The following is a 25,133-nucleotide window of genomic DNA, read 5'->3' as shown; positions in this document are numbered from 1 at the left end:
AAGTTATAGAAATAGTTTGAAATAAGATATCTTTTTTTTTTCACATTAAGACAGCAAATATAAAAATTTATTAGGTTTATTTTTCTTTTCTTTTCCTTAATTTCTTCGTTTCCTTTTTGTTTCTCTTCAGTATAAAGTTCACGCCACTTCCCGCGTCGTTCACTCCAGTTCACACCAGTTCCCGCACTGTTCACTCCAGTTCACTCCAGTTCGCGCATCGTTCACGACTATTTCACGACTATTTTGTGCGTGCCAATGCGTGCCACAAACTTTAAATATTTCAAAGTTCTGGGCACGCATGGCACGCATGCCACGCATCGTTCCCGCACTGTTCACGACAATTTCACGACTCGTTTACGCGAGTTCGCGCATCAATGCGTGCCAGTGCGTGACACGAATGCGTGCAAGTGTCAGGTACCCTTTATGTATACTTGGCGTTCACTACGTAGTCAATGATATCGAGGTTGTCCGATTTCCCTTCAGCTGCCATTCTGACAACTTTTTTGGACAACTGATGCTGTGATCGGGTTAACCTGGATTTATATACATCCCAACACACCAGAGATCAGTGGCTTACTGTACCATGTACAAGATAATCAAATGAAATAAACTAAAGACGTTTAATTTGCGGTCCAAGGACGAGAAATTGTCATTGTAACTCTCGTCCTCTTTGCGGTCATCCCGATGAATTAAGGAACGCTGGATTTGTGTGCATTAGTATTATACTAATGTCTATCTATAGACCTTGTGTTATACAACAAGCAAATTTACACACTAAATGTGTCTTGCGTTCGTTTTGGAACTTTCATCACTCTGCTAGTTTCATAATCGCAAAGAAGAGCAAAACAATAAACGGATAAAGACATAGTATCAATGAATTATACCAATATATGAAATTGTACATGTGTGTATATATATATATATATATATATATAACCTAATAATTTTGTGTTGGCCCTGATTAAAAGCAATTGATTAATATTTATAAATGATGAGATACTGTGCAAAAACGAGGGGGTTAGCTTAAAACAGGTTTCAAATTACCTCCGAAAGTAGCTTGAAACCGGTTTCAAGTTACCCCTGGTAGCCTGGAACCGGTTTTAAACTACGGGGGGTGGGGTGAGATTTGGAGGGGGTAATTTGAAACCGCTACACCGGGATGATTTTCTTCGGAAGCCGTTTAAGACTCGCGAAAAATTCCTTCTTCTCCCGTTTCATTAGGCCTTATTAACTACTACTACTACTACTACTACTACTACTACTACTAATAATAATAATAATAATAATAAACTACGTGATTTGATTTATGGATTTGAGTCAGAAAGCTCTGAAGTCGTTCAACGCTCGGCTTTGCAGTTTGAAGGAAAAGTGAAGAGACTGAATAGGATTTATTACTTTTATTATTAAGTAACGCCTGCAGCGCACTCAGCTATCGAACTGGGGCAATGAGTAGGCCTACTTGAGATTAAAAGCAAACCGTATTGAAATAGCATAAGGTTTCGACTAAATTTTTTTCAGGTTTGGAATTTAGAACAATCCATTTCCAGTTCGAATCGATAGCAGAGCCGTTCGAAACACGGAAAATGCGTCTCGGAAAAGCATATTTCACGAGTATTATTTTTTGGTTTTTTATTTTTCATTTTTTTTGTTTTATCTTTTATTTTTTTTTTTTAAATTTTTTTTTTTGTCTAGTTTCAGCTTTCTTAATTATTTTGGATATTCTCCTCAGTTCGTTCGTTATGAACCTTATTTTCGTCTGTTTCCAAAACTAGGACTATGGGTCCAAGGGGGGCCCAAGAGTAAGCCTGGTCCCGTTTTGGTTTCTTCTTCTTTGGTTTCCTTACCAAAAGTTTCCTTGTGGGTCCTTCTCCTTCTCCTTGTTTTTCTTCCTTCACGATGACTTCTTTATTGTCATCTTCTACTGGAGTTTCACAACCTTCTATGACTGAAGTTTTATCAAGTCCGCATTTCTCCTTTCCTGGTGAACCCTCGTCACCCGTTCCTTCTTCTTTTTTAACCTTTTCCAAATCTCTCCTCTGAAGTTCCTTCTTCAGTGATGAGATGACATCCTTCGCTGCGGACAATTCTTTCTTCATTTCATCCTCTTTGTTGGTCATTCGAACAATCTTTTCATTCAGGTTTTTCTCTCGTTTCACTTTGTTCTCCAGTTGTTCACGAAGACCTTCGTTCTTCTTTGTTATTGTGAACACTGCCTCCTTTAGCTCACAATTCTGCACTAGAGCTTTAGAAATCTCGCCCTGCAGCTCTTCTACTAGACGTTGGTGTCCTTGGCTTCTTTTCTGATCATTAGAACGAGCCTCCATCAGCTCTTTTTCTAGTTTAATTTTCTCTAGAGCTAATTCTTTATTAAGGAAGCTTCGTTCCTCATTGGATTTTTTGAAATCTTCATTCTCTGCCAGAAGGATCGATTTCAGTTCGTCATGAGCCTCGATTTCCTTCTTGGCCTTTTCTAGTTCCTCATTCAACTGGAACATTTTCGCTGTATTTTCTTCAACCAAAATCACTTTACCTTCAAGCTCTCGTTTCAGAGCTTCCATCTCTCCCATAAGTTCTGATTGCATTTGAATATGGGCATCATTTTTCTGGTGAGCCATTTTCAGTTCCGCTTTCAACTCAAGAATTGATTTATAGTAAGTTGCAAGTTGATTTTCCTGGCCTTCCATCACAGCCTGTTTATTGGCAAGTTCCTTAGCCATAATTTCATTCTTTAGCCTGAGATCTTCAATCTCGGTGTCTTCATCAGTCTGAACTGTTACATCAGATTTAGAGACTGGTTCAGTCTCAACCTGAACGTCCCTGGAAAGCGAAGGATCCGTCCCACTGAGGACAGCTTCAGTCTCCTCAGAAATACTGTTGATTTCCTCCTGGTCCAAGACAGGCTCGAGTGCCTCACTCTGTTCCTCCTTGGCCCAGAATTTCCTCATCAGAAGACCACCTCCCAAAATGAGGCGTAGTCCCTCCAGTTCCATCAACCTGGGCAGCTGGTCCTGAAAACCGTCTTCGGAAGAGGGACCCCCAAGTAGATATTTCTTCCCGTACTCACTGATAGCTCTCAATGCGTTGTTTGTAAACATCTTCGTTGCAAAACTTAGAATGCAAATCACATGACTTTGAACAGGTATAATTTGAAAAAATCGAAATAGGTCCTGGCAGAAATATCGACTCCGAGATTGAAGGCATTTTGAAGACTGGAGACGTCTTCGTTTGCTTCGAGATCGTTTCCAGAAACTGATTCCAATTATAATTCGAATGAGAGCGAGACTTTGAAGATGTCTTCGTTCGATTTGGGAAAATTCTTCACTCGGTCTTCACCGAAACTTGGTAGTAATTTATTTTCTCCAAAGGAAATAGATATATAGATAGATAGATAGATAGATAGATAGAAGATATAGATAGATAGATAGATAGATAGAAGATATAGATAGATAGATAGATAGAATTGCATTTATAAGAAAAAGTTAAAATTCTTATGAGGTGTGAATGAACTCTCTGATGAAAACGGGATGGTGTAAAGCCCTTTGAAGACATCGTTGGGTCGTTGAAGAATCTTCATTAGGTCTTCACCGAAGATTTCTTTCTGCTTCAGTAGAAGTTTTGCGTTTTTTTCATCTCGTTTTTTTTTTTTCTTTTTTTGAAAAGACGAATCTAATATCTCCATTGACTATTCCTTTTGTAATTTCTTTTCCCCGAAGGAAATCTTGAGAAAAATCTTACAAAAAAAAAAAAAAAAGAGGAAATTAATATAACAAATAATCTTGTATCGAGTTTCGCCATCTTATTTTAGTCTCTGGAAAATGTCAAAGATTTCGGAAATTAATAAAATACTAATTTATAGTTTTACTTTCCTTTTATTCTATCGAAAGATTTTTGTTTCAATTTTATGTTGTTATTTCATATGAAAATTAAAAGGCCATTTCCTTATTATTATTATTATTATTATTATTATTATTATTATTATTATTATTATTATTTTCAATGCCAATGTGTATTGGTTAAAATATAGGGATTTATTTGTTTCCTTTCTTTCTTTTATGGGTCTTTTTGAAGAAATACGTTAAACAGTTCGATTTACAGTTATAAGTAATATATATATATATATATATATATTATATATATATATATATATTTATAACACATAATATTTATATATATATATATTTATAAAACACAATATATATATATATATATATATATTTATATATATATATATATATATATATATTTATATATATTTATATGTATATATATATATATATATATATGATAAAGTTTTGCACATTTAAACGTGTTTTTTTTATTCAAATAAGCCATATATTTTTGATACATTAATGTCTGGATTCTCTTAACGACCTCGGGATCAGAGCCCCAGGCGAAATCACACAAAGACAAGAGCTTGTGACCGAACGGTAATCGAACCCTGGTCCGGCAAGCTTGTATAGACAGTGACTACCACTTGGCCACGAAGAAAGATAAAAGTCAATGACAATGCTTCTGTACAACCAGCAACAAAACCTGTGTCGCCTGGCCAGACCTGGCTTGGAGAGATCATGCCCCTCTTGCCCTGAAAGGTGGCCGAGGTTAAACAACCGAGACAACGTTAGGATGGTTAGAATGTGAGGAGGAGGGAAATTACCGATATCACTCAAAGAAATGCGATGAAGCGAGATAACTTTTTTATTCTTTCAAGAAATGTAATCTAATATTATTTCGAAGCTAATTCATCAAAAGATTTTATCATAACTTTTTATGTGAATTTTGCTATCCTATTTCTATATAAAATTTTCTGAAATAATATTGGAACTGACTATTCATATTAATATTCATAACACGGAAATATCTCTCGTTTGCATTTCCTTAAGCATTACTCTCTCTCTCTCTCTCTCTCTCTCTCTCTCTCTCTCTCTCCACAAACTTACACACTGCGGCCTATCAACACATTGTTTACTCAAATTATCTGGTTCACCGTCAATAACCTTAGATATCAGGGTGACAAAAAACTCCTAATCAATCAGTCAATCAATCAAATTTTCTGAGCAAGTCGCTCACTTCCAAGCGAACCCCCTTCCCTGGTGACGGTTGCTCAATGCTCAAAGGTCCAAGTCTAGCTGGCTTCACCCTTCCCAAGGCAAAAGGAAATATTTCCTTAGCATTGAGCATTCGTATTATTACGATTTTATTTGTCGTTTCATGTCCTGATGTCCAACACCGTAAAAGTGCTCCCCCGGCAAGCTCTTCAAAAAATCCATTACTCTCGATATTTTTTCAATCAGTCTTTCGCATATTTACTTCGTTATCTATAGTTTTGATATAATTTTAAACACCTGGAAAGCAAACTGTGTGAAATATTGTCATCTTAGTATTTTGTTTTTCATTTACTAAAAAACTTCCATCAGAAGGATCTTATCATAACTGTGAGACCTTTAAACCTCAAACATTGTGGATAGGGGTAGAGGGATATAACCAGGTGGGGGTTTAAGATGATGGTGGAGAGGTGGCAACTGGGTGATCTTAATGTATGGCTTGACGAGGTTTGCTTATTAACATTTATGAATTGATGATGATGATGGTAATACCCCCATTGATAACATTTAATATCAATGATTTAAACTCGCGATGAAAACGGGCATATATCGTTCTAACATTGTGTTTAGGTGGTCATTGAACATCTTTGGAACATGGGATCTTCACCCAAAAGAAATACAATTCCAACGCCAACTTGGAAAGTAGTTAGCGGTCGTGTGTGATCCTTGGTAACATCCAAATAATATAAAATATTGGATACAGGTAATATATATATATACATATATATATATATATATATATGTGCGTGTGTATATATATATATATATACAGATATGTATATATATATATATATATGTATATATATATATATATATATTTACATATATATATAAATATATATACACACACACACACATATATATATATATATATACAGTATATATATATACAGAGAGAGAGAGAGAGAGAGAGAGAGAGTGTGTTAAAAGGATTTTGGATGTCTCAAAGACTTTTTAGTCCATTCGCAGATACTCCATTTGCTCTTTGGTAGAACGAGAGAGAGAGAGAGAGAGAGAGAGAGAGAGAGAGAACAGCTGCTAGAATAATGCAAACAAGGAATATAACATTCCCACGTATATTAATTGGAATAGTCAGTTTCCAGAATATTGAAGGATGTTCCATATAAAAATTTAATAAGGAATTCAAATATATCAGCGTGATTATATTTTTCATTAACTATTCACGAAAGCAATTGCATTTCTTAAAAAAATAAGAGATAAGACCTCCCTATCTCTTTCATATATATATATATATATATATACGTGACCATATATATATATATACATATATATATATATATATATGTGACCATATATATATATATGGATATATATATATATTATATTTTTATATTTATATATACATATATTATATTGTGTATATATACTTTATACTGAATATATATATATATATATATATATATGAATATATGTATATATATATATTATATCTTTATATTTGTATATATATTATATATTATATATACATATATATATATATATATATATGAATATATGTATATATATATATTATATCTTTATATTTGTATATATGTTATATATTATATATACATATATATATATATATATATATATTACATATATATATATATATTTATATATATATATATATATATATATTATATATATTGTGTATATATACAAACTACAACCTCAGGAGAGTACAAGTCAATGATGACTTGGAACACTCGAGGAAAGAAGACGTTGATGGTGTTGGCAGCAAATCAAAGGGAGTAGGAAAGGGACCTGCTCAAGACCTAATGGAATGGCCTATCTGAAGTAGGTGTCTAGCTTCACGACGTTCATTTCCTGCATAAGCTTCACATACAGACGTGGTTCTTTTATTTCTGCATCATTCGTCTTCCCTTTATAACTACAAAGTGGCTTGAGCAACCTGTGTCCATTGAAAGACCAATTTCTCTCAGTTCTCATAGTCTAGTTTCTTGACTTGTAAGCCACATCTGAGAGTCGTTGCGTGATTGGAAGCCAGAATGTGAATGATAGGCCCCAAACAATCTTCCATTATATACTGTATAGGAACTAGTGTTCATCCGTACTGTAATAATACATCCTAAGTGTATCTCCATTTTCTGTACTGCGTGTGTACTCTAGCTGCGGTCTCCGTACTTTCTACGCAATCCCTACATACTCCCTATGCGGCTTCCATGTTGCCTCCATGCCTGGATGTCCATACTCTTCAATGCCATCCGAACTCTATTTGTGACGTCTGTACTCTTTTTGTACTGCGTTCACCACCATCCAGTGGCATCTGTAGAAAATTTCGAAAATTTTGAGTATCTGCTGTTTAATCCGTGAGGTCTCCGTACTATCTCCGTAGTATCTACGCAAAAGAAAAAAAAATGTGTGAAATAGGGGTAACGGCGGATCTTTGATCAGAGCATGTGAAAAAAGTTTCTGATTTAAGCCTGTGATACCAAACCTGTTTAACAAAAACAAAAGAGTTGAAGTATATCTCTTATGAATATCTATGAAGATTCCTACATATAATACAGGATGACAGAAAACCTCAAATCAATCAATCCTATATATAACATACATCTATACAATGAAATGACACACATACACACATATAGGCTACACACACACACACAAATACATATATATATATATATATATATATATGCGTAAAAATCACAGGAGAACGTGATGCTCAGATGCAGAAGAACCACAGGGAAAATGAAAAGACGAAATATACGCTTAAGTCCTGACTAGTTTCGTGATACTTCTTCAGAGGACTGATTTATTGAGAGAGGTTTCTTTACATTTTATAGGGAAAGTAAACGTACGAACATACATATAGAGATTTAGAGAACAATGACACTCCCATACCAGCTACCTGGGCTTGGGTCAGGTGTTAAATGGGCGGAGACCGAAGCTCATTAGACACCTGCCAAAAAGGGTCATTTCTGGTGGCGGGTAAATTCTTGTTTTTTGACTTTCAGTTTATTTATATGAAAACACGGTAGCCTTATCTATATAAATACATAAGCAAAACATACACATACATACATATATATCCATACATATACACATACATATATACATATATACACACATACATATATATACACATACATATATATACATACATATACATATATACACATATATACATATACATGCATATATACATTTATATACATACAACATTGATATCATAAACATACAATCATGTATATATAAATACTTATATCTAGCATAACACTATATAGTGCCAATGTACTTATGCATACTATATAAAATAATTGTACCCTTTAATGAATGGTAGCTTAGGTCTAAATATTAATTTCACAGCGACGTTAATTATTCACAATACATTCAATTCTACATTAAGTGGTTAATGTTTTTTTATATAGCTTACAAATCTCTTTACATATAAAGGCGTCGAGTTTATACATTCCATGACCAATATTCAAGTTGTTTTCAAAGGTTTCTTTTATGAAACTGGACTCTATGATGTTTCTTTCCACTAAGTTATTTGAATGAACCAATTTCTTTGCACCTGACCAATAATATATATATATATATATATATATATATATAATGAATAGACAATGTCTTAGTTGCGTCCAAAATTCGAAGATAGTTTCCCTCCGAACAGGTTGTCTAGCCGATAGTTTTCAGGATATCAGCAGAAATACATTTACTTTTCTCCATTTATTGCTTTCGTGTCGACTGGAGTTTCGGATCACTTCGCGACCATTCTTCAGGACTACATTGAGTGTTGGAGCTACACTTTAGTATAAAGGTTATGGTGGTGAAAATCTGATACAAAATTATTTGGAAATTCGGAAAACATTCAATAAAAATTGATAAATGAAACTGTAGGTTCATGGGTTGAGAGAGAGAGAGAGAGAGAGAGAGAGAGAGAGAGAGAGAGCAATGATTTTTCCTGTAGAGAGTGGGGTTCCCCTGCTGTATGGGACCGGAAAAGCAGCCATCAAAGTAAGTAAAGTAATATTAGTCTTCTGTAAGCGTTTTAAACGTTATAGATGTACTTTTGGCAATGATCTTGAGAGAGAGAGAGAGAGAGAGAGAGAGAGAGAGAGAGAGAGAGTGTTACAAGGATTCGGGAACTCGGAGACTTTTTACTCCATTCGCAGAGACTCCATTTGCTCTTGGGTAGAGCGATTCACATTAAACTTTTAGAGAAATTTTTATGATCTTGTCTAACTAATTCTTGAACTCGTTTACCGTGGTACTGTTTACTACATCCGCTGGGAGTCTGTTCCATGTATTTGCTATTTTGTATGTAAAGAAATTGCCACATTGAGTGGTGTATCTTTTTAATTCCAATTTGTATCTGTTACCTCTGGATTGATTTGTACTAAGAGTGAATCCATTGTTGTAATCTATATTTGTTATTCCTTTAAAGATTTTGAGCGCCTCTATTAACTGTCCCCTTAGTCGTCGAGTTTGTAGATCAAATAAGTTCAAACGTTCCATCCTTCGTCCATATCCAAATTGCCATAGTGTTGGAACTAGTTTGGTGACCCTAGCTTGTACTTCTTCCAGTCTATCTATATCCTTCTGAATACTTGGAGTCCAGAACTGGACTCCGTATTCTAAATGGGGTCTTACTAGTGATGTGTACAGCTGTAGTACAGTGACTGTGTTTCTGTATTTGAATTGTCTCTATGTAACCTATTAGTTTTTGTTCTTCATTTTCAGATTTTATGTTCTGTTTAACTTCAAATCCTTGCTGATAATAATACTGTGATCTTCCTCCTAGTCCACACTTTCTATTTCATTACCAGCAGTGAGTAATCTGATTGTGGGTTACCATAACCTATATGCATGACTTTACATTTCCCACAGTTGAAAGGCATTTGCCATTTTCTGAACCCTTCTCCTATCTTCATTAGATCCTCTCTTAAGGCTTCTACGTCTTCTGAGTTCGCAGCATTTATGGCCAATTTAGTATCGTCGGCAAATTTGACCATTCTACTGGTTAATCCTAAATCTATGTCGTTAATGTAAATCAGAAATAGTAATGGGCCAAGGATGGATCCTTGAGATACTCCGCTTGTAACAGCTGCCCACTGAAGCTTCTCCATTGATTACAACTCTGTTTTCTGTTTGTTAGTCAATCTTCGATCCATTCAGCTGGCTCTTCAATGATGCCCAGTGCTCTAATTTTGACCATTAATTTTTCATGAGGAACTTTGTCAAAAGCCTTTTGAAAGTCTTGGTATATGATTTCTATTGTCTTGCTTTTGTCATAAATACTAAACACGCTGTGGGAAAATTCCAACAGATTTGTCACACGTGGTCTCTTTTGTCTAAAACCACGTTGGCTGTCTATTCGAAGATTATTTTTCTCTTCATGTTCTACTATTGAATCTACTATAATTGTCAGGTTCTTCTTTTGGTCCCTTCTTATAGATTGGTGGAACATCGCCATGTTTCCATCCTTGTGGCGCCTTTCTTTCGTTGGCTGTCTTTAGGAACATTTTGTAAAAGTGTGAGGTTATCTCTTCCTCTAGTTCTATAATCTATCTTAGATGAATATCATCTGGACCTGGTGACTTAGAATTACCGAGTTCTTATATTTTCTTTTTGACATTATCTATTGTAAATGTGATTCTATTTAATGGTTGTGGGCCGTCATATTTGAGAGCTGGTTCGGGGAGGGTCGCTGACTCTTCCCTAGTGAATACGGTTGTGAAATATGCATTCATCAATTTGACTTTTCCAATTCATTTGTTATAAGATTACCCTTTGAGTCTCTTAATGGGCTAATGTTATTTTTGATTGGTTTTCTATTCTTTACATATGCAAAAAATCTTTTGGGTTTTCTTTGCAAGGTGAAGCCACTATTTTCTCTCCATTGATCTTGGCATTTCTAAATAGTTTATCTACTTTTCGGCTTAACTTCTTGTGCTTGGAAATTTCATGAATTGAAGGCTGTGGACCCATCGACTTATGTTTCCTTCTCTGCTTCTTATTGCATTGGCCCTTTCTTTGTTGGAGTTCCATTAGGTAAAATTTTTCTATATTGTGTACATTAAGCCCTTTTTTTATATAGTTCTACAAAGGAGTCCCATTATGTATCTATGTTCCCTGTTTTGTCGAATTGTAAATTATTGGTGTATTACTTCAGTTTTATCCACATATTTCGTCTGTAGTCTAGCTTTTTTATATCATAATCTCCCTTTCTTTAAATGATGAATGTTTACCTCAAACCTAACCATTCTGTAATCACTTTGCCAATATTTTTGCTTACTGAAACACTGAGAGAGAGAGAGAGAGAGAGAGAGAGAGAGAGAGAGAGAGAGAGAGAGAGAGAGAGAGAGAGAGAGAGAGAGAGAGAGAGAGAGGTGGGGGTGATTATTTGGCGATATAAATGATTTTTAATTCGAGACAGGGGACAGACAATAAGGATTTCTTATACTAAATGCTAATTGACAACATATTGCAACAACCACCGCTTCAGATACTACCGCTAGAAAGTTATTGGGTTCTTTGACTGGCCAGATAGTATTGCATTGGCTTCCTCTCTGGTTACTGCTTATTTTTCCTTTGCCTACACATAGGCCTACATCGAATAGTTTGGCCCATTATTTACACTACATAAGATGAAGAAAGGCAACGTTTGATGGAACACTTTAGGGAGATAATGAATAGGAGATATGAAGGGACCAATTTGATTCATATACCTGATGCCGAGGAAGACCTTGATGTGCCCATGAATTAATTCAGTGTGTTTGAAGTCAAAGCTATTATAAAAAAAAAAACTCAAAAGATGGAAAGCCCTCGGATACGATGGAATAACTGCTGAGATGATATTGACCGAAAATAAAGTGATTCCCAGAATACTTACAAGATTATTTTATAGAATGTGGCGTGAAGAGGCAAAACCTGATGAATAGGAGCTAGGAGTGTTGATGAACATATGCCCCCTCCCCCCCCCCCCCAAAAAAAAAAAAAAAAATCTGACTAAATTTGATAATTACAGAGGCATCACACTTACGTCAGTTGTCATGAAAATATCTAGTATGCTCATTCTAAAGAGACTTGAGAGAAAGATTGATGAAAAGCTGAGAGGTGAACAAGCAGGATTTAGAACTGGTAAAAGTTGTACTGACTAAATTTTCATTATAAGACATGTGGTACAGCAATGTGTAGATTATAGGACTTCACTTTTGATGGCATTTAAGGATTATAAAACAGCCTTTGAGTGTGCATCTCAGCATCGGCCAATTTTATGGAGAGACCTGTGTTATTATGGAGTTCCTCTTAAATATGTAAATTTGATTAAGTCTGTTCATAAACATAGTGGAGTCCTGTCAAATGAATTTCCAGTGAATAGTGGAGTACTCCAAGGGAATGTGTTGTCACCTATGTTGTTTGTCCTCCTCATGGATTTTGTAATACATGCAACAAATAGGGATGGTGGAGAAGAATTGGACTGGATTGGTAACAGGAAATTAGCTAACCTAGAGTATGCTGATAGTGCTGTCCTTATTAGAACACTACAGGACTTGCAAACTTGCTTACCAGAATGCATGAAATATCACGCGAGGTAGGGCTCAAGATAAACAGAAGAAAGACAGAGGTGATGAGAATGGAATATGCAATGTCATATGAAATATCATTGGAAGGAGAAAGGATTAATGAGGTAAAAACATTAAAATATTTTGGAACTTTGATTTCTAATACAGGGTCATTAGAATTTGACTTTAATGAAACATTAAAAAAAATCAAATCAGACAATGGGCATGATGAGTAAAATTTGGAAATCAAATCGCCTGAAATTACATGTAAAAATCAGATTTATTTACACTAGTTTGGTGAGATTGGTGTTACTGTAGGACATGAGTCGTAGTATGACAATGAAACAATATCCAACAAATTTTGTGGATTTGAGAACCAAGCCATGAGAAGAGTATTGGTAGTTAAATGGCAGGGCAGGATTAATAATGAAACTATAAGAGAGATTAGATTACTCGAGTGCCATACGTGGATGAGATCATGGAGAGTGGTAGATAGAGATGGTTTGGGCTTGCTTACCGCACTCCCCAAGAGAGATTAGTTCACCAAACGTTTAGCTGGACTCCACAAGGGACTAGAAAAGTAGGAAGACCCAGGTCCACATGGCTGAGAGCTATGAAGCGTGAAGTGGGAGATGGTGAATTGGGAAATATTGATTTAAAAGCTCAAGATAGAGACTACTGGCGAAATCTAATAAAATCCCCTTTGCGTTAATAAGCGTAGGAGGAAATGATGATGATAATGATTTACACATTCTCTTCTTTCTTTATAGCCTACACATGTCAGCACTAAGATAACAGAAACATTCTTCATCGCTCAATGTGTTAACTAATGCACTATACTTAGTGGTTACTTTCCACTTGGTAATAATAAAAGTGACGCTTTAGCTATGTTAAACAGCTATTCTAGTAAAAGGGCACTTCAAAATCAAATAATTAATCTCTAGTCTTTGGTGGTACCATGACCTCTGTATCATGGTCTTCCAGTGTCTTGGGTTAGAGTTTTGTTGCTTAAGGGTACAGTCAGGCACTCTGTTCTACTGTATTTGTTTTCTTACTTTCTTTCCTCACTGGGCTATTTTCCCTGGAGCCTTTGGGCTTATAGCATCCTGCTTTTCCAACTAAGGTTATAGGTAAACTAACAACAACAACAACAACAACAACAATAATAATAATAATAATAATAATAATAATAATAATAATAATAATAATAATAATAATAATAATAATAATAACGTCAAGAGACTACAAAAGGATAACTGGAGTATATTTAGTGCCAGTGTATGATTAATATCTTTTCTTAATCGTGCAATGAATACAATCCTTTCCTCTCGTTTTGTTAGAACATTCACATCTAGAGATGGCAAAGTAAGCGCTTGCTAAAACAAAAATGATAAAGGATTTGTAATGATTCGCACATCCTATACTTCTTACTTCTAATATTGTAATTTAGAAATACGGTAAATTAAAAATATTAGTCTGAATATTAGCAATATTTATTTCTAAATAATAAATTTCAACATTTCACGATAAATTTTCATTATAATTCCTTTATAATAAATGATACAAGTCAGTTTTGGGTAAATTCCACGAACCAGAATAAATAGAGATAAGGCTACGAAAGGTGGAAACTAACGAAGAAACATTACTATTGGCTTTTAAAATTTTGTGTGGATTGTCGTGCTGACACCTTTCTTCGTAAGTATATTGTTTTTCTTTAGCTTATATATTTACAATCCATATATTTGACTTCATCAATGGGTATTATGATACTATTACTTGTTTCAATCATATTTTGTGTATATATGAATTTTTATCAAGCAAAGGTAATGTATTCTTGTTGCCATGCCTATCATGTCCTACTTAGTCTGATGCTTGGTATTTCTTGCCTTTATTGCAAGAAGAAAAAAAGTTTATTATTAATTTGTTAATATGTAAAGATACATTGAATGCAAATCAATGGTTTTAAGATATAACCTTCGGACTAATATCTTAGGCTAGCATCATTGACCTAATCGTAGGTTATCTGTGTAATGTTTGGGTAAAGTTTTACTGTATTACAGATTCCCATTTCGAACAGAAAATATGTTTTCCTGTAGGAAATAACTTGGTTTAACCGAATTTGACCTTCATTTCAACCACAAAAAAAACAACTACCAGTTCGAGTAACTTCAAGTAGCGAACTGGTTGTTGTTGTGGAGGGTGAAATGATTGTGAAAACCGGTTAAATCACGTTATTTTCTACAGGAAAACATATATTTTTTGTTAAAATGTTTAAGGTAAATGTGTAGGAGAGCTCCGCGCTCGATTTAAAAGTTTCTAAAAGTAGAAAACGAAAGAAAACAGTAAATTATAGCTACAGTTACCTTGAAACTGTGAGATAATCCTCCTACAACCACCTAACTCTTACACAGAAAATGTAAGCATAAACCTACTACTACAATTATGGGGGACCCCAGTGGGAAGCGGGGTTTTTGGGTGGGGGGAGGAGGAGAAAAGTGATTTTTCGGGGCACTACTGAACCTAATACAACTACCTACCCTACCCTGGGGCCATGTACCCCTACCTAGGCCTACCGGGGGGGGCTCCGCCCCCCCTGGGACCCCCCCCTTAAGGCCACAGTAATTTTCAGGGCACCACCAAACCTAAGACATCCACCTAACCTAGCCTATGGGGCCCTGTACCCCTACCTAGGCCTACCGGGGGGGGGGGGGGGGGGCCTCCGCCCCCCCTGCGACCCCCCCCTTAAGGCCACATTGAGTTTCAGTTCAAACGAAACAAATTCAAATGAAAACGCCTTTTGCAAAAAAAGGAACACAAACTTCAAATTAGTCTCAATATCTAACTTACCTTTGAAACAAGACACGAAAAAATTGCACCTCCTCTTCCTTTTCCCACGAGTAACCACACTACGATCACACCGGAATGCTAATTTGTTGTAATCTATACGGCACACATTTTCACAATTAGGGCACTTTTTCTCTGCCAAAATCAAACCATGACGTTGAGCAAATGCAATTAGCAAATCAACTTTCCCTGAATAATGTACACAAAAATCCCCATAAGAAATAAAGCAATTGTCACAAGTGACACAGTCGGAACGGGATGAAGGTCCTGCTAATTGCTCCATACTTCACGGCAAAATGAGCTTTTCAGTTTGAAGGGAGATCCGAGACGTGAAAAATATTCCTCCGCGGAACTTCACGTAAACTGTGGTAACTGGTGGAAAAATAGCAGGGATATGTGAAGTAATAAGTGTCAGCATTGGCTAGATTTGTAAAAACCGCCATGATTGGTTTTCAAACAGTGTGACGTCAAGAAAACACCTGTTATTGGTTAGAATAGCATTGAGAACTAGTTTGCCATACGCAGTAAGGCGGTGAAACAGCTCATTTTAGCCAAGACATCACACAGTAAACAAAAACAAACACTTAGAAAAATTCCAAGTGAAACATAACTATACACACGAATATCTTCGTTAAATAGAAGCTGCTCATATATTGACTATTATATAAGCGTTCTATATGATATAATAGTGAATTGTAGGTGTTTAAATTCTTCAAGATCTTCCGCGGAGCTCTCCTACACATTTGCCATGTTTAAATATAATGGCTCTTGTTCAAATTCCGTCCTCGCTTCACTCATCAAGAACGTATGTACTGCGCATGCTAACATTAGCAATGTTACGCTGACATTGCTAAGGTTAGCAATGCTACGCTAATTATATTCCCTTTACACAATATATCAAAAGGTACAGAACCTAACAAACCCACCTAACCTAACCTGGCCCCCCTTCCCAGGTCACAACCCTTAGCCGGTGGCAAGCCCCCTGACCCCCTTCCCAGGTCACAACCCCTATCCAAGGTTCTACCTGCAAATATATAAAATTGAAGAAATTAATGACACTTTTATGACCGCGATGACGAAACTTGTGGGTCACCGGGGAAGTTGTGACTGTGACGTCTTAACTCCTGTATATCTACATCGCCGTTTCTTCTTTGTTTTAGCTTTGGGTATTATTGTACTGAATTACAGGGTAATGTAACTTAGGGAAAAAACTACTTTTTTTCTATAGAAAAAGGTCCGTTTCTCTTCGAAAATGATACTCGTTCCTGTCGCAAATGAATAGTTTCAGAAATATATATATCTATATCCACCGAGAATGGGGGACCTCCAGTGGGAACTCGGGTTTTTGGGTAGGGAAAACATACTGGGCAAACGGTAGATAATGGTAAAACAATCCTTTTCTTCTCTATACATTAGCTTCTTGGATGTATAATAAACCGATGAAAAAATACGCTAATGATCTATATCTTAAACTGACTGAATATTTTTCATTTATTTGGAAGGCAAGATTAAACATGCTCAATCTTAAAGCAAATTTCAAGGGAAATATGCAGATGGTGTGTGTGACCTTTGCAAAGAATGTTGTTCTGCAAAACCTCTACAAAAGAACTCTACCCTGCGACCCCCCTGTACAATGCCGTATTCCTATTCTCAAACCTAACTGGGGGTTCCAACGCTCCTGCGACCCCCCTTACACTTCCCTATTCTTAATCGGTCGTCATCATACATACATGTGGCCGCAATCACTCATACACCCAACCCTATTCTTAATCGGCCATCATCATACATACATGTGGCTGCAATCACACAACCGGAAACGGAGCGGGCTGTACTTACATTATTTCAGGTTCAGATTCCAGGGCAATTTGTAACCTTTACAACGACCACCATTACTCAGTCACTGTAGTTGGAATCTTTAAGAGGTATTTTTTTGGCACTATTCGCCGATATTCCGTCATACTTATACCACGTATCACTAATACGACATTTTGCATAAATGCCGGAAAAATCCCCTAAGAGTCCCATTTTATATAAATACCTTGTAAATTTATTACTTTTTGTTAAACTCTCAATCCTAACGATACTAGTAACGACTGAATTGAAAAATGATTCACAGGTATCTTCGCACTGATTAGTTGCCATCTTCGCTCCGCATGGGTAAAGACTGAGCATCTCTGACCTTTGATGGATGCTCCCATTAACCTGTTTGAATTTTTGGAAATATGAGATTCTGATTGGGTAAGAAAAGCACTCCGGTAATTTCCCACATCAAGTGAGGTTCGATTGGGTCGTTTCAAATTGCCGCGACCACCGATTTAGTATTCCCCTGCTATGGTGCTGTTGAATCGATCAAAGCGTCATCTACAGGGAATTCTAGGAACTATGGAAGCGAGAAACTGCGTGGCAAGGTACAGAGTTCGTTCGACTTATAAATTTCACGACATATTAGATGGTTTTCAAAATCATTGTATATCCGTCTAGTAAGTAGTTACCCGGGGTATTTATAACATTCTGAACAGTGTTTATTTTGTACAAGTTTCCGATAAAGTTGAAAATAAGGTGGCCGTTATCATACATACATCCCAGTAGGGTAATGGGTATGAAAGAATAATGGTTCCATAACTGAAATACAAACCACGCTATTTACATGGGGTAATTACTTCGGCGTAGCTGAATGACGAGCCATAAGAATTTTAACGAGGGTTTACTACCCCGCCGCTAGTTGGCGGGGGTTAGGGAGGGGTAGCTAGCTACCCCCCCCCTCACGCACACACCAGTGAATGCTTCACTTTACTTTTGGCTCGGGCGGAGAACAGTCCTGTCTGCTCTCTCCCTCGCTTTGACTGCCATATTTAATCTGTTTTTGCTTTTTCTTTTCCAGTGTGTTTGAAGTTGGCCTCTACTGACTATGCGTACATGCCCTGGACTTTCCGGCCGCCCTTGTGGGTCCTTTATGTCGGCGGTCGACACCGATCCCCACACCTTGTGTCCTCACTGTAGGGGCCAACGGTGTGATAGCGGTAATGTATGTATCGAATGTAGGGAGTGGTCTACCTCTCAGTGGGAGAGGTTTGCCCGGCGCCGGAAGAAAAAGTCTAAAAGGGATCTTTCTCCTTCAGAGGCTTCTTTGAAGAGAGAAAATGCCAAGACTTCTTCTTCCGTAGCCCTTTCCTCCTCCGAAGCTCCCCCTCGAGCAGTCTCTTCCGAGAGGCTGGCGAGTGGTAGCGTAGACCGTACTGCTGTTGACCGATCCCGGGGTGCGGGAGAGGTAGATGGCTCCCATAGCAAGGCGGCTGCCCCTCCTCCCCCGGAGGAGGATATGAACATTGATTTACCTGTGAATAATCATGATTTGTTGCAGCTTTGGGCTTCCTTGGGGCTGCAGGGTTCGCCCTCCAGGGAAGCCCTGTTTGACATGATCAAACTTGGTGCAGCTGTCAAACAATCGCCAACTACAGCAGGGATAGATCCTTTGTCTGTTGTTGACGTTGTTGTGACGGAGGCATCTCGTGGGTCTAGTCAAACCCCCGTTCCTGTTGCTGAGGTAGCTGAAGGCTTAGGTTCCCCCTCCGAACACCTTTCGAGGGAGGATCCAAGTCCTACGGTCTCTCCTGCCAGTGATTCTCCCCCATGGGGGAGTTCACTCACAGAGACTCCTCTTCTGAGGCCCTATGATGGTCAGCCTGCTGACCCCACGGCCCCTCGTGGGCGTATAAGGCGGAAGGCTCGTCCTCCCCTTCGCCGTAGAGGCCTTCCTTCCCCTCATAAGGGAGTTAAGAGGCGCCTCTTCGTCTCGTCGTCACCACAGTCCTCTGCAGAGGAGACGACTCGCCGCTCGCCGATCCTGCCAGCTACCACCTTAGACCTCTCCGGGGATCGTTCGCGATCCCCTTCGGATGATGGTCGTCCTTCGGGACCCTGTGGCCAGTCTCCCTCCAGACCTGCTGACCTGCCGTCACCTTTTGAGGATGCTGATGCGCGTTACGCGCCACCTGATCCTGCCACTGCGCAGGCACCGGGTCCTTCGGGGCTTAAGGGCCTTGAGCGCAAATCTGCGCCTCTTGCCCTCAAGCGCCAGGTTCAACCTGCGTGCCCTCATGCTGCTGCTGCTGCTGTTCCAGTCTTAGCGCCACAGCGCTCACCTGCGCGCGTGCGTCCCCTGTTCCTGCTTCCCGCCAGGGTTCCCCTGCGCGCCCACATCCTTCTGCGCCCCGGCGCCCGCCAGCAGTTCCTGATCCAGCACGCTAGCGCCCACCTGCGCCCCAGCGTTCCCCGGTTCCTGCCACGTCGCGCGCAGTTCAAGAGGCTCCTACGTTAGCGCACAGGAGCTCACAGGTACCTCTGGACTCGCAGCGCCCGTCTTGAGTTAGGCGCGAAGCGCGCCCATCGCGCGCAGTTCCAGTTACAGCGCACACGCGCTAGCCAACGCGCCAGCGCGCTTCTACATCACAGCGCGCAGTCCAGGAGGTGCCTAAGCTAGCGCACGGGCGCTCACAGGCACCCCTGGACTCTCCTTCCAGACCGCGCGATCCTGCACACGTTCCAGTAGCCCGCGACGCTCCGGTTGCGCGCCAGGTTCCAGTCCCTCTCAAGGCGCCTTATGCAACCCTCCAGCGCACACCCGTGCACCCTAATTCAACCGCGCGCCCTGCTCGCCCACCGCAGCAGCGCACACCAGCGCTCCCACATCCTGATGCGCGCCCACAGGTTAATATGCCTGTTCTTTCGGATCAGCGCCCACCTACGCTCCAACGCGCGAACCCACCCTCGCGCTATCCTGAACCTGCGCTCTCGCGCCCTCGCCCGGTTCTTCCGGATACGCGCCACTGCCCTCTCGCGCCCGTCAGTGCCGCATCAGGATGCTGCGCGCCCTCGTATCCGGCCTCCTAACGTTCCAGCTCCTGCGCGCCACACGCCCTCGCCATCTCCTATACGCGCCCACTCCATCTCCTGTGCGCCATCGCGCTCACGCGCCTGTGGCCTCGCCTATGCGCCCTCGCGCCCGCTCCACCAACCTCTCACGCCTGCGCCCATGCGCGCGAGCGCGAGATTCCTATGACACGCGATCCTGGTCAGGGCCCATCGTGCGAGCGGCGCCAGGCGGATAGGTCATCGTCTCGTTCTCCTCCCCGCAAGCGCAGAACAGCGCGCTCGCCGGAGGAGGGTGGTTCCTGGACAGGCCTAAGGACTCTTTTGTTTCAACTTCTCAGGGGAACCCTCATTTGTCGAATCCTCCAAGGGATCGAACGATCCCCTTCCCTCCAGAGGGAGTGTCCGACAGCGCGACTGTCAGCCAGCAGCCCTGGTTCGGGACCCTGGTCAGAGCTCTTGTGCAGACTATGAAACCCGTCCTCTCTGACATGGGTCACAAATCAGTGGCGGCTTCCTCCCCCCGGGAGAGGAAGAGAGGAGTCCCTTCCGTGGAAACACCTCCGAGGACTATTCTGTCTCCTCGCAGATCCTTGCGCAAGGCTCCTTCCCCCCCCCCCAGACTTTCTCTCCCTCCCCTGCGGATGAGGATTACCCATCCTCAGGAGAGTCGGACGAGCCGGACCGTTCCCCCATCGCACTAATGGGGGAAACTCCGCCTCTCCCTGAGAAGTCTTCTCGTCCAGGGGTGGAAAAAAGCCTGCACCCATCGTTACTCGAGTCCTGTATCTCTCCCAGGAGGGAACTGAAGGACTCTAAGACGATCCCTAAGTCGTCAACAAGGATCGGACAGGAGCCAGCTAGACCTTCCGAGGATGTCCACGTGTCCCCCCAGGAAGAGCCACTGGGGACAGGAGACTGTGCTGCCAGTCCTTCAGGAGGAGAGCACCAAGAGTCAGAACACGCGTTCTGGCAAGTCCTGACCCTCATGAGGAACCTCGATGGGATTCCAGACCCAGAGATTCCTCCTCGTGAGGGTAAGGACACGGTCTTGGACCGTGTCTACGGCACCCAGAAACCCTCTAGGGCCAGTGCAGCTTTGCCCTGGTCTCAGGGGATGAAGAGTGCCAGGGACAAGGTCGAGGGCCAGCTCTCTGAGCTTGCCTCCTCCAGTAGATCCAGCGCCGGTAACAAGCTCCTCCCTCCTCCTCGAGTCCATCAGTGGATGTACTTTGAGATCCTTGAGTCTTGTTTGGGTCTTCCTATTCACCACTCCGTGGAAGAACTCACTGAGGGAGTCCCTCTAGAGAGACACTCCAACCGGCACGTGTCTTACTCAGCTACTGAGATCCTAAGCCAGGAGAAGGTCGCTAAGTGTGCTATGCAGGCAACTTCGTGGCTTGACATCTGGCTGGGGTCTCTGGGCATCCTGGTGCGGTCTGAGGACCTCTCCAAAGAAAGCACCAGGAAGGCACTGGAGACTTTCTTGCTCTCAGGCACGCGGACCATCGAGTTTCTGGCCCACAGAGTCTCTAACTTGTGGGCCAATATGATTCTCAAACGACGGGACGCAGTGGCCGAGAGATTCCACCAGAAGGTTCCCAGTTTGGATGTTAGCAGGCTCAGACACTCTTCCGTGCTCGGTAAGAGTTTGTTTGAGCCTAAGGACGTGGAGCTTACCGCTGAGAGGTGGGGGAAGTCCAACCAGGATTCCCTCATCCATAGGGCCCTGACATCGAGGCCCTACAAAACTCCAGTGGCCCAACAGCCCCGTCCGGCTAAGGACAGAAAGCAGACGACAGCAGCAAAGCCGAAAGTGTCTAAGCCCTTTCCTGCCAAGAGCAGGAGGAGCAAGAAGTCCTCCAGGGGAGGCAAGAACCCTAGAGGAAACGGCCGAGGCCATAAATGCTAGGGTTGGCAGTCCCCCTGCATGTCCACCAGTGGGGGGATGCCTACAAAGTTGCGCGTCAAGGTGGCAGCAACCCGGGGCAGATACCTGGACGATTTCCGTAATCGCTCAGGGTTGTCGCGTCCCGTTCACAGCTTCTCTACCTCTCCTGACAGCGAAGTGTCGTTGAGCTCTCTTGCCATGGGATCGGCAAGAGGGCAAGCCCTTTGGGCAGAAGTCCAGACCATGTTGAAGAAGGACGCTCTCCAGGAGGTTGTAGACGGGTCCCCAGGCTTCTACAGTCGACTCTTTCTTGTAAGAAAGGCGTCTGGAGGCTGGAGACCAGTCATCGACCTCTCAACCCTGAACGGGTTTGTCAAACAGACTCCATTCAGTATGGAGACGGCAGACACGGTCAGACTTGCCGTGAGACCACAAGACTTCATGTGTACACTGGACCTGAAGGACGCGTACTTCCAGATCGCAGTCCATCCGTCTTCAAGGAAGTACCTAAGATTTTGCCTAGACAACAAGATCTACCAGTTCAAGGTGCTGTGTTTCGGTCTCCACAGCCCCACAGGTGTTCACCAGAGTGTTCACCCTGTTATCTTCGTGGGCTCACAGGATCGGCATCCGTCTCCTTCGTTATCTGGACGACTGGCTGATCCTAGCGGACTCAGAGGCAACAATTCTTCGCCACCGAGACAAGCTCCTCGAACTTTGCCAGGATCTAGGGATCATGGTAAATCGCGAGAAGTCCTCTCTGCAGCCCTCTGAGAAACTGGTATATCTAGGCATGGTCATAGACACCAATCTCCACAAAGCCTTCCCAGCAGACGACAGGATAGCAAGGCTGAGGAAGGTCGCGAGGCCTTTCCTCAATCGAGAAGAACTCCCAGCCCAAACGTGGCTGCGTCTCCTCGGCCACCTCTCCTCCCTGGCCCGTTTCGTTCCCAACAGTCGCCTCAGAATGAGATTTCTCCAGTGGCGACTCAAGTCCCGGTGGAATCAAGGTCACGATTCCCCAGACACTTTGGTCCCCGTGGTTACTGCGGAACGGACGGACCTCAGTGGTGGGTGGCGGACGAGAACCTACAAAAGGGAGTGGATCTTCTCGTCCTTCCTCCGGATTTGATGTTGTTCTCGGACGCATCAAAGAAAGGGTGGGTGGCCCACGTTCTGAACCACAGGACCTCAGGCCTGTGGTCAGGATCAGAAAAGTACCTTTACATAAACCTGCTAGAAATGAAGGCCGTGTTCCTGGCATTCAGAAGTTCCACCAAGTCCTGGCGGGCCACTCTGTGGTGGTGATGAGCGACAACACCACGGTAGTGGCTTATATCAACAAGCAGGGAGGTACCTTTTCAGAACAGCTATCCCATCTTGCGTAGAGATCCTGAGATGGTCGGAAGTCCACTCGATTTCACTAGCGGCTCGCTTCATTCCAGACAAAAGGAATGTGCTCGCTGAGCAGGGCGACGCAGATAGTGAGTACCGAGTGGTCTTTGGATCCTCAGATAGCCAACAAAGTCCTGACTTTGTGGGGTTCCCCGACGGTGGATCTGTTCGCTACGGCGCTGAACACCAAGCTCCCGCAGTACTGCTCCCCAGTCCCGGACCCCAAGGCTCTCTGGCAGGATGCCTTCCAACAATGGTGGGACAACGTCGATGTGTACGCCTTTCCCCCTTTCTGTCTGATGAGGAGGGTACTTAACAAGACCAGAACATCGGTCAATCTCTCAATGACCCTGATAGCTCCGCTATGGCATCATGGAGAGTGGTTCCCGAACCTTCTGCAACTCCTCACGGAGATTCCGAGGGAGCTCCCTCCACGTCATGAGCTCCTCAAACAACCACACTCCAACATCTACCACAAGGCCGTGGCTTCGCTTCGACTTCACGCCTGGAGACTATCCAGCATCTCCTCACAGAGAGAGGATTTTCGCAACAAGTTGCGAACAGGATGTCAGGCCACCTGCGCAAATCATCCGCAGGAGTCTACCAGGCGAAGTGGCGAGTTTTCTGTGGTTGGTGTCGTGGAAGGGGTATCTCTCCCCTCGATGCCACTTTACCAGCAATAGCGGAGTTCCTCGTTTATCTGCGGGAGGAAATGCGACTTTCAGTCTCGGCAGTGAAAGGCTATCGCTCAGCCTTAAGTCTTGCCTTCAGGCTTAAAGGAATGGACATTTCTTCCTTGCTGGAACCCTAGCTACCCCTCCCTACCCCCCGCTAACTAGCGGTGGGGTAGTAAACCCTCGTTAAAACTTTTATGGCTCGTCATTCAGCTACGCCGAAGTAATTACCCCATGTAAATAGGTAAGGTTTGTATAGTTAGGAAAAATACAAATTATCTACGAATTTGTCATTTTGTTTAATTCATTCCTCAGCCTAAAAACCCATAATAACTCCTTAATAAATGGCTACACATAATTACACACAACATTAATACAATACTGTACAGTATAATAATTATCTAAAAAAAGAATAATAATAAAGAAATAATAAATAAAAAAAGGGGTTTTTTATGTAACACTTTACCTTAGCGACAGGCCAACGCAGGTGTAGGGACTGCTACGCAGGAGGAGATGGAAGATCAGCGAGGAGGTAGGGATGGCGACTTTGTACGATAACGTGTACGATAACTTACACACTAACTTACACTAAGTGAACTTTAACTTAGCTTATTTTTTTTTTCATTTTTATAATTTTATATTTTTTTTTTACATTTTTTTTCTTTTCTTATTTTTAATTTTCATCACTTTCACTTGATTCGGTCTTCCTTTTCTTTGCTTCACTTTCTTTTCATCATTATCACTAGACCGTTTTAAAGATTTTTTTAAAGAAACTATCGAGTGAAAGTTGCTTGGTACGGCTTTTGAGGATTTTTCTGAA

The 25,133-nt window shown here is 41.3% G+C and overlaps 1 protein-coding gene across 1 annotated transcript in view; it reads left to right on the top strand.

Annotated features, from left to right (window-relative positions):
* Nucleotides 1-14,234: 14,234 nt before the first annotated feature.
* LOC137655120 (transmembrane protein 209) overlaps nt 14,235-25,133 on the top strand; it is a 112,214-nt gene continuing 101,315 nt past the window's right edge. Inside the window, exon 1 of the mRNA XM_068389004.1 lies at nt 14,235-14,335. The gene's annotated coding sequence lies outside the window, so the exon portion shown is untranslated. The remainder of the gene's footprint in view (nt 14,336-25,133) is intronic.

The sequence above is a fragment of the Palaemon carinicauda genome, chromosome 1, assembly GCF_036898095.1.
Source record: "Palaemon carinicauda isolate YSFRI2023 chromosome 1, ASM3689809v2, whole genome shotgun sequence".
In the NCBI taxonomy this organism is placed as follows: domain Eukaryota; kingdom Metazoa; phylum Arthropoda; class Malacostraca; order Decapoda; family Palaemonidae; genus Palaemon; species Palaemon carinicauda.
Note: the sequence above shows the minus strand (reverse complement) of the source record. Positions and strands in the feature narration are given on the sequence as shown.